We start from the raw sequence: 7987 nt of genomic DNA on the forward strand, positions 1-7987 counted from the left end.
ATTCAGACTCCGAAGAGACCATGAATACTATTTTCAGATTCAAACGCAAATTAAAATTTGCAAAGCACAGTTTTGTGATTTTGTATTATGGACTCTAAAAGACATTTTTTGTTGAACGAATATTTCTAGATGAAATATTTTGGAAAGCTTGCGAAGAAAAAGCTACAGCTTTTTTCAAGTTTGCAATTATCCCAGAATTAACCAGTAAATGGTTTACTTCTCAGCCTACTCTAAAAGAAATCAGTCAAAATAGATTAGATTCTCTTGAAAATTCGAAAATTCTATATTGTTATTGTAAGAAGGGAGAAGACGGGTCTATGGTTTTTTGTAATAATCAACAGTGTCCCTTTAAATGGTTCCATTTTGAATGTGTAGGAATTACCAAACCACCCAGAGCTAAACACTGGTTTTGCCCAGACTGTAAGAAAGGGGGTAAAGGTATATCAGTTACGAAAAATAAAATAAATGGCAAGACACCTGAAGCCTCACCAAAGGAAGCTGCGAAAGCCAAGAAATCTAGAAGAGTTTCAACAACTGTCAATAAACCTATCAAAAATGCAACGCTGGTTGATAAAACTGAACAAGCTGCAACGTTGAGTAAAAAAGGTCAAAAAATTTCCCATGCTAGATGATGAAAGTTCCTTAAATAGTCACAAAAAGGTTCCTTAGATATGTTAAACAATTTTTTTAATCTTTTTATTAATGTATTTTAAATTTTTAATAAATCAAATTTACAAGTAAAAAAATTAAATCATAATGTTTTGTTTATATCATAACTAGGTAAAACTACCGATTTTCAAAAATTTGATAGAACGCAACAAACGCTAGCTATTTTGTCAAGGGGAGTAACTTCATCCCCTTCCCTTTTAGTAACAAATTCAACTGGTACGCAAGCTTGTTAAATGTGATATTTATTTCTTACCAGACCAATCACTCTTTCAACGTGTATTCTTAAGTGAGCAAGATTTCTTGTATTTACAACATCTAAAGCAGAAAGCTGACTACGGTTTTTAGTAAAAGCTGGAATTTGGAGTTCCGCACAACAAAAACCAACACTTTCCGATATATCAAACCCTCTATCTGCTAAAACCAAATCTCCTGGCAACAATTTTTTTAACAATGCAGAATTTTCTGTTAGAAATTTATCACTGGTTATACCACCCCAGCCATCTGAAATAAATGCAATGGCACCTTGTGGTGTTATTCCAATTAGAAAATTACTAGTGTTATGATGTTTGTAATTAGACCAAGTTATTGCTCTCGGAAGTAACGAAGATGGTCTGTCAATAAATACTTCAAAGCAGTCTATAATAATAGCACATTTCTCCCCATAAGCAGCTTGAAAGTCAGCTGGCATGCTTTTTCGTAAACTCTCTCTATCTGTAGAAATTATGTTTAATTCAGAGAAAACGGCATGGTATTAGAAGATAAAACTTATTTTATACAAGACGTTTCGAGCCGAGGCTCTTCTTCAGTCGTTCGTTAGTTTTAATTTGATTTAAAATTTTACCACGCGCCATATTCAAGTTCTAATATCACGCGAGCAGAAGGTCAGCGTGTTAAAAAATAAACAAAAGTTTTACTGATTTTAACAATTTACGTGTGTAATAGAATCAATGTAACCGATAAATCCAAAGTATATGTAAGTCAGTGTGAATTATTAAAATATAAATATAAAATAAAATAAAATTTTAAATCACAATATTACCCCAATTAGTTACTTCTTGACATCCTTTATCTAAATTTAAATTACCTAGTTTACGAATATACAATCCTTCATAGAATTTTCTTTTGTACCAATTGGTTTCCCGTTTTAAAATTTTGTAATCATCCCATTTAATAGAGTGGTTTAACGTAGACCAAATATGTTTTGAAATTCCGTTATTCATATCGCCCTTAGCCACGCAGGATTTATGTTCACGTATCCTGTCTAAAATGGAACGTTTTGTTTCACCAATATACGTTTTTCCACATGAGCAAGGGATTTCATAAATAACGCCTCGAATGGCGGAATCTTCTATTTTAGGTTTTAAATGAGAAATTTGATTTTTTAGTATATTAGTGGTTTTTGATACTAAGTTTATTTTATAATTTTTCAAAATACGTTTAAGTTTCTCTGTGGTTTTAGGTATATAGGGTAAAACTAAAACCTCCTCTTTAGGTTTACTTTTCATATCAGAAGGCATGCTGATTAAGTTTCTGTCAAATATGGTTTCTATAAGTGTTTTTGGATAATCTGATTCAATTAACTGATTTTTAATTTTTAATTTATCCGCAATTGGGTTATCAGATATGGATTCAATATGGTGTTTTAAACCTTTTACGACTGATGTTTTTACATGGTTGGGGTGGTTTGAATTTAAGTTTAAAAAGGTTTTTGAATGAGTAGGCTTTTGTATGGTAGTATCCCTATAAATGAAGCCCTTAAATTATTGGAATCTAAATTGAGAAATGACCCTAATTTATTACAAAGATCTCCTCTTAAAATCAATACAATTCTTAAGCTTTCGGAATTATGTTTAAATAGTACTTATTTTGACTTTAATTCCCAAATTTATAAACAAAAAGACGGCCTAGCAATGGGGAATCCATTATCACCGGTTATAGCAAATCTCTTCGTGGAAAATCTAGAGGATACCATTTTTGGGTCGGACATGGACAAAAATCATTTGGCTTGCTGGCTTCGTTTTATGGATGATATATTTTTTGTATGGAAGGGAGACTTGGATTCATTAACGACTTTTCACAATGATTTAAATAATTTACATAACTCTATTCACTTCACTCTTGAACTAGAAGTTAACCACGAAATTCCTTTTTTAGACCTATTTATTAAAAATGTTAATGGTAAACTAACCTTTTCATTATTCCAAAAGCCTACTCATTCAAAAACCTTTTTAAACTTAAATTCAAACCACCCCAACCATGTAAAAACATCAGTCGTAAAAGGTTTAAAACACCATATTGAATCCATATCTGATAACCCAATTGCGGATAAATTAAAAATTAAAAATCAGTTAATTGAATCAGATTATCCAAAAACACTTATAGAAACCATATTTGACAGAAACTTAATCAGCATGCCTTCTGATATGAAAAGTAAACCTAAAGAGGAGGTTTTAGTTTTACCCTATATACCTAAAACCACAGAGAAACTTAAACGTATTTTGAAAAATTATAAAATAAACTTAGTATCAAAAACCACTAATATACTAAAAAATCAAATTTCTCATTTAAAACCTAAAATAGAAGATTCCGCCATTCGAGGCGTTATTTATGAAATCCCTTGCTCATGTGGAAAAACGTATATTGGTGAAACAAAACGTTCCATTTTAGACAGGATACGTGAACATAAATCCTGCGTGGCTAAGGGCGATATGAATAACGGAATTTCAAAACATATTTGGTCTACGTTAAACCACTCTATTAAATGGGATGATTACAAAATTTTAAAACGGGAAACCAATTGGTACAAAAGAAAATTCTATGAAGGATTGTATATTCGTAAACTAGGTAATTTAAATTTAGATAAAGGATGTCAAGAAGTAACTAATTGGGGTAATATTGTGATTTAAAATTTTATTTTATTTTATATTTATATTTTAATAATTCACACTGACTTACATATACTTTGGATTTATCGGTTACATTGATTCTATTACACACGTAAATTGTTAAAATCAGTAAAACTTTTGTTTATTTTTTAACACGCTGACCTTCTGCTCGCGTGATATTAGAACTTGAATATGGCGCGTGGTAAAATTTTAAATCAAATTAAAACTAACGAACGACTGAAGAAGAGCCTCGGCTCGAAACGTCTTGTATAAAATAAGTTTTATCTTCTAATACCATGCCGTTTTCTCTGAATTAAACATAATTTCTACTAATATTCACCATGGTAAATAATAAGTTTAATATATCTCTCTATCTGGCCAAAAAACCGCGTGATATAATCTTTTGTAAGAAGCGTCTAGCCATTTATCAAATATTCGACTAACAGTTGGTTGCGATACTAAAAACCTAAAAGCTAAATTTTGCATTGGCATATTTAACCTTAATCGCATCATGCAAATGATGAACTCTTGAAAGAGTGAAAGCTTGTTACGGTAAGAATGCGAAACCAATTTTGAAATAAATGAAAAAATATTCATCATGCGTTGAAATGTTGGAAGGCCCGTATAAAATTTAACTTTATCATCATTAGATTCAAAAGTTTTTTCCGAGAATTCAGACTCGAGAATTTTTTCCCTTAATTGATAGAGGTCATTATTCATTCTTATATTATCATTTTCTAGGACAAATATATCTTTACCATCTAAGTCTGTCTGACACTCTACATTGTTACTAATATCCGGAAGAGTTTGGCATTCTGCGTCGATACCCATTTTGAGATATTTAGTTTGGCATTCTGCATCTTCACTATTTTTGTTATTTTTCGTTTGGAATTGTGCATCCTTGAGTGTTTTTTGAAATTGAGTTTGACATCCAAAATCTTCACTAACTTGGATCTCCCTTTCTACCTTGCGACATTCATTTCCTCTAAAATCCTTAAGTCCTCTTGTTTCTTCTATTTTCTTGCGTGCATTAACAGATTCTAATAATGGCGAACCCCTAAGAATGATCTCCCCTTCATTAGGCTCATCTTCGTAAAAAAACAAAAGGACGCTTATCTTCCAATGAATTTTCCATTAATAAACGTCTTTTCCTTAGTTGTGAGTTAATGAGCATAGGTCTGTTTGGAGTTTCATGTTCAGCTTGGCCTATGTGTAGCGTTGGAATCCAGTCAATATTTTCAACATCAAACAATTTAGAAGGCACACCTAATTGTTTTAGTTGAATATTAACTTTGATGTTTAGGATTTAGCGTAATAAAACAAATCTCAATATTTACCTTTAACAAAATGCTTTCCACACACTGTTGAGTTAAATTTGTTGGCATTGTTAAAGATGCCTTCGCTGTTCCGATAGTTTTAAGGTTTCAGGGCACTGATTTTTTATAACGGCTGGAACTTTGAAAAAACTCATATCTAATGGCTTATAGCATCCATTTCTATTACCACAACCTTGTATTGCACATTTAGACATTTTCACCAGTTATCTGCCAAGGCTTAGAAATACAGCTAAACTTCCAAAATTGTGATAGACAAAATGGCCACCGGCACAACTCGCGATAAAAAAATTCGGTCGTTCATCGTCATCAAACGTCATTCATATAAGGCGCGGCTTAGACTAATACGTCACAAGAATACACACTATAACAAAAACTTTGACAAAACACTTTCATAATCCAATAGAAAAATTTAATCGAAAATATCTAAAATCACTTCAGCTCTAGTTGATCATGTTTAACTCGAGCCTTTGTAGTTTAGAGTTATAGGGAAAACCAAAGGAAAGTAAACTATTAACTTGGAAGGTGTTGATTTTCAGAATCGCAATTTTCCTTTTCAATAATCAAATCTATCGATTTTTCAATGATTTCAGCCGAGGATTTTTTATTTAATTTTTGATTTGTTCCATTTTTCTTCAAAACATTTCTTTCTAAATTGGTTAGCCAAATATATCGATATAGTTCTTCTGGCTTTAGTTTGATACTTGTAGGTTTTAACACTTCCATCCGAGAGCCTTTTCCGCACACAATTTGTACCAGCATTTGAAATACCACACAACGCCATATTGAAAAGCTAATGTTATAGGTATATCGAATTGTTTCAGCTGTAGTTTTATTTCCAAACAATAAAACGACCATGCTATTCTCGCTTCCTGGGAAATTTATCTATATATATATATATATATATAGCGAAGGCGAGGGTAGTGAAGCTTTATCCCATTGTGACATTCGTTATCTTTATTTGTATACCCCCGTACCGTAATTTAATACATACCGGGGGTGTAGAATAGAAGGAAAGATTTGCCGATGAAAATTTTGAAAGTCAGGATAAAGCGAAAACACAGCCAATGGAACGGACCAGCAACGACAGCGCGGAAGGAGCACCCCGCCGAACCAAACCCCAACCGAACCCCACGAAAGGACAGGAGAGGCAAAGCACAAGCGGGACGCCGCTGGAAGCCGCCTGTGAAGTTTCCCATTGTGACAGGAGGTACGACTTCAATAACTCAAATTCTAAGAATTCTTTGTTATACACTCGGCAGTAAGGCGAAGGTAGTAGTATTATAATCGCCGGACAGCAGAGGGAGAGGTCGAAAATAATAGACAAGGGAGCAGCCCCGTCCCAAACTCAGCGGGGTGCAAACAGGCAGGCAGAAAATGTCTCGGTCGCAGAAGCAAGCACGACGCTCAATCTTCGCCTAAATCATGTTTTGCGGGAAGTATAAATGCAAAGGGAGTGTTGCAGGTAAGAACAAGTTGGCAAGCCAAAATATACCTCTCCTCGGAAGAATGGTCCCTAGTGGTATTAATTTCTCGAGACGACCCTTAAAGATATCTCCGCAATTCAGAGTTATTTACTAAAAACGTAATCTTGGTTCATTCCCTGCCCGGCATAAGATTTTAATTTTAATTTAAATAGTTGAGACGAAACAACCGAGTTTAATTTATTCAGAATATTGTAAATTAAGTAGTTACAACAGCGAGTTAGACTTACTAAAACAATGCACAATTGAATTTAAATGTATCAAAAAGAAGCGAAAAACTTACCCTCACAAAGCACAGAAAGCCACTTGACTAAACCACAGCTCGTATATCAATAAATGACCGTAGACGGAATAATTAGTGCGACACCTTACCATTAACAAACAGGAATTTTCGACGTTATTATCATGAAACCGGATAAGCTAAACAACACGACCTACACACTATAAAGTCTCCTACAAAACTGGACGATTTCGTGGAAACAAAATAATCTCAAAAAACCAAAGATAAAAATACAAGATCAAAGAATAGACAAAAAACAACATTATCTCGGTCAGTAAAAATAACATACGACCCTTCCTTTGCATAAAACCCAAATACATATTATATTAAAATAATTTAAATCTTACACGAAATCTTGTTCTATTTCAATAAAGCTGAAGGTCTAATTTTCAATGAAGCGTAATAAGCGTCGGTGGTTCTGTGGTAGAGCGCTCTACTGCCAAGCCGAACGGCCTGGGTTCTAAACCTGAGTGGCGCATTTGTTTTAAATCAATAGAGAAAACGCTAAATTAGAATTTCTTCGATGCAATAATTTAAATCTTACACGAAATCTTGCTCTATTTCAATTAAACCAAAATTTCATACTCTATTAAATACGTTTCCGATAAAGCTGAAGGTCTAATTTTCAATGAGGCGTAATAAGCGTCGGTGGTTCTGTGGTAGAGCGCTCGACTGCCAAGCCGAATGGCCTGGGTTCGAAACCTGGGTGGCGCATTTGTTTTTAATTAATAGAGAAACGCTAAATTAGAATTTCTTCGATGCAATAATTTCAATTTCAATTCTATTTCAATTAAACCAAAATTTCGTACTCTATTAAATACGCTTCCGATAAAGCTGAAGGTCTAATTTTCAATGAGGCGTAACAAGTGTCGGTGGTTCTGTGGTAGAACGTCCGCCTGTCAAGCAGGCGGTCTCGGGTTCGAAACCCACCCGATACGATCGCAAATTGATACTAATACGAATACCGTGAACAATTGGTGGAAACCCTGCCATTGGACGTTGAGAGGTTGCCATAACACTCAGTGTTACATTTAAATTTTGTGTATAACTTAACTTGCGCCATCTACTTTCAAATATTTAGACCATGTGACCAAACGCAACGTAATCGCAAATTTAGCCTTTAACGCTTTTCGCCACACGGTGGTTTTGCCAACCTTTAAACTGCTAAAACGGTTATTCGACTGCGTACGCAGTGATCCAAGAAACTGCGTACGCGTTCGCAGGCCTGACTGACATTCTTACAGACCCACAGACAGACAGACAGAGAGACAGACTGACACGGTGGTTATATAACCCCTCCTAGGGTACAAAGTCCCCTCGGAGAGGTAAAAATTC

The 7987-nt window shown here is 34.1% G+C and overlaps 1 pseudogene; it reads right to left on the reverse strand.

Moving 5' to 3' along the window:
- Window positions 1-796: 796 nt before the first annotated feature.
- Window positions 797-5672, reverse strand: LOC149933895 (uncharacterized; annotated as a pseudogene).
- Window positions 5673-7987: the final 2315 nt, after the last annotated feature.

This window comes from Leiobunum rupestre, chromosome 7 (genome assembly GCF_980474605.1).
Source record: "Leiobunum rupestre chromosome 7, qqLeiRupe1.1.hap1, whole genome shotgun sequence".
In the NCBI taxonomy this organism is placed as follows: domain Eukaryota; kingdom Metazoa; phylum Arthropoda; class Arachnida; order Opiliones; family Sclerosomatidae; genus Leiobunum; species Leiobunum rupestre.